We start from the raw sequence: 3125 nt of genomic DNA on the forward strand, positions 1-3125 counted from the left end.
TCGAAACTACCAGCCGCTCCGCGGGAGAAAGATGAGGCTTTCTACTCCCGTAAGGATTTACACCCTCGGAAACCCTGTACAGGGTCGCTATGGGTCGGAATCGACTAGACGGCACTTAACAACAACAACAACAAAGTAGGCTCAAGAGAGGCAACAATTGTGAGGTTGGCCCAGGACTGGGCAGTATTTCATTCTGTTTTGCATAGGGTCGCTATGAGTTGGTACCGACTTGATGGCACCTAACAACAACAATAGCAGGCTAGTTAAATTCATGATTTAGCATTCAACTCAGAAATTTATCGTATAGAGACTACCTTTGTATACTCCAAAGTACTAATCTTGATAGATTTTCTTTTTTAAAAAAGAAACAGGACTATCATGGGGACAAATTAGGAAGAAATTTAAAGAAAATTGAAAACTCCATAGGTGTGAAAGGGGCCAGGAAAATTGTGTCAAGAAATTTTTCCATCACAACAATGCACCTTCTCATTTTTTAGGCTAGTATAGACTGTTCTCCAAGAATTCCATTAGTCTTGCTTTCTCACAATTTTCTGTTCCCCAAACTCAGAAAACATTTAAAAGCAGCATAATTTGAGGCCTTTGAGGATGTCAAAGCTGCCATTTTGCCATATGACAAATCAAAGAGCACAACATTTTTTGAGGAATGGTTAGAGAGATATATATGACACTGTACTATAAGTACTAAACAGCAAGGTCAGTTTGAACTGCAAACCCAGCAGTTATACTCTCCTAAAAAATCTTATGGTAGCGTAGTGGTTATGAATCGGGCTGCGAACCTTAAGGTCAGCGGTTCGAAACTACCAGCTGCTCCGTGGGAGAAAGATCAGGCTTTCTACTCCTGCAAAGATTTACACCCTCGGAAACCCTGTACAGGGTCGCTATGGATTGGAACCGAATCGACGGCACTTAACAACAACAAGAAGAAACCTTATACAAGGTTGCTATGAGTCAGAACCAACTCATGGCACTTAACAACAATATTTATGCACAAAATTTATCCATACTCTGGCTGTAGAATTTATGTTAATCAACTTTTAGAAAAGCAAATACATCGTTTTTCATCATAATCTCTGCTTTTCAATATACTTTGTCCATCTGTCAACAAGCCTTTGTACTCCTTTATTTTAAAAATGTTTTAAGCAGAGCTGCCAGCCACAAATGCACTGCTGTCTCCACTTGCTCATCAGAGGAAAGATTGTTTTCAGGGGACCACACAGGTGAAAGTCCGATGGAGCAAGATCCAGACCATAGGGAGGATGCTTTAATACCTCAAAAGGAAGTTTTTACAGTGTTAACAGCATGAGGAGAGGTGTGTTGACATGCATTGTTATGCAAGGTCACAACACCCTTGTTTAATATGATATTTAGGCTTCAGCTCTTCAGTAAGCTTCTTACTATAATGAACACTGTTGATTGTTGAACCTTTTTCCTGATAGCATCCCAATACTTGTCCTTAAGAATCCCAGAAAACTGTAAGTATCAATTTTTCAGCTGATGGTTGACTTTTGAATTTTTTCTTATTTGGCAATCAAGAATGTTTCCATTTCATACTCAGCCATTTAATCTCAGGCTCATGGTGATGAATCCATCTCTCATCACCAGTAAATGCTTTTCTTTTAAAAATTATTACATTCCTTAGAGTATCAGTCCAAATTTTGTTTACAGGTATCCAAATGCTTCTGTTCATGCTCTTCCATGAGTTTTTCAACATCTATCATGCACAAACTTTTTGAAACCCAAGTCTCTAATGAATTATTTCATAGATAGTGTCATGGCTGATTTACAAATGATTTGCTACATAATTCAAAGTCACTTATCTATTCGACAAATCATTTCATGTGCATGTTCTATATTGTCCTCACATGTGGGCATGCCCAGGTGTTTTGATATAACCAGAATACAGATAAATTTTATTTACCCTCGTGTGTGTGTATATATATATATATGTGTGTGTGTGTGTGTGTGTGTGTGTGTGCGCGCGTAACATTAAAAGCTACTATACACATGATCCTCACCAGATGGAATACACATCAATTAAATTGAATACATCTGTTGAAAGAGACAGGCAAAAAGTTCAATATGATCAGCCAAACAAGGCCAGGGACAGATTGTGGAACAGAACATTAATTCCTCATGTGTAATTCAGGTTGAAGCTGAAGAAAACAAAAAAAAGTTCACAAGAGCCAAAATATGACATTGAATATATCCAATCTGAATTTGTAGACCATCTCAAGAACATATCTGAGACATTAGCCACTACTGATTGAAAACAGGAAGAGTTGTGGGTTACATCAAGAACATCATACATGAAGAAAGGAAAAGATCATTAAAAAGACAGGAAAGAAAGAAAAGACCAAAATGGATGCCAAAAGAGATTCTGAAACTTGCTTTCCAGCATAGAAATGTTAACGAGATTTGAGAAAAAGAAGTACAAGATCTGAAAGATCAGCTCAAGAAGACAAAGTCTACTATTACAATGAAATATTCAAGGACCAGGAGTTAGGAACTCAAAAGGGAAAACATATAAACTGCATTTCTCAAGTACATATAAACTGAAGAAAAAAATCAGATATCTACTTGAAATTTTGAAGGATTCTACATAGTACAATGTGGCACTATGGGTTAATGTGCCAGACAGCAAAGCCATTTGAACTGCAAGGATGACAGTTCAAGCTCACCAGCTGCTCCTTGGAAACCCTATACAGGGTCATTATGGGTTGGAACCGACTCGATGGCACGTCACAATAACAACACCAGGCACAATATCGAATGATGCAGAAAGCATCAAAAGACCATGGAAGGGGGGACTTCCAGTTTGGCAGCAGCAGAGCAGTCAGGTAGGACAGGCTCTGTGGGGGAGGGACTGAAAACCCAGAGATGCAGCTCCCCTGAAACTGCATCAGAGCTCTGGATCTAGCATAAGGGTCAGGGCATCAGTTTCCCGCAACCACAAGTGGAAAAATCACAGTATAAAGGAAAACATTGCAATTTAGAAATCAGTCAAGACAAGGCACATCCTCTGTGGCCATCCCATCAGGGCGGAAGTCAGAGGGTGGGGCTACAGTCAGACCAATCCAGGGAACTAGCACTAAAAGGAACACAGT

This window comes from Chrysochloris asiatica, unplaced genomic scaffold, assembly GCF_000296735.1.
Source record: "Chrysochloris asiatica unplaced genomic scaffold, ChrAsi1.0 scaffold00120, whole genome shotgun sequence".
Taxonomy (NCBI): Eukaryota; Metazoa; Chordata; class Mammalia; order Afrosoricida; family Chrysochloridae; genus Chrysochloris; species Chrysochloris asiatica.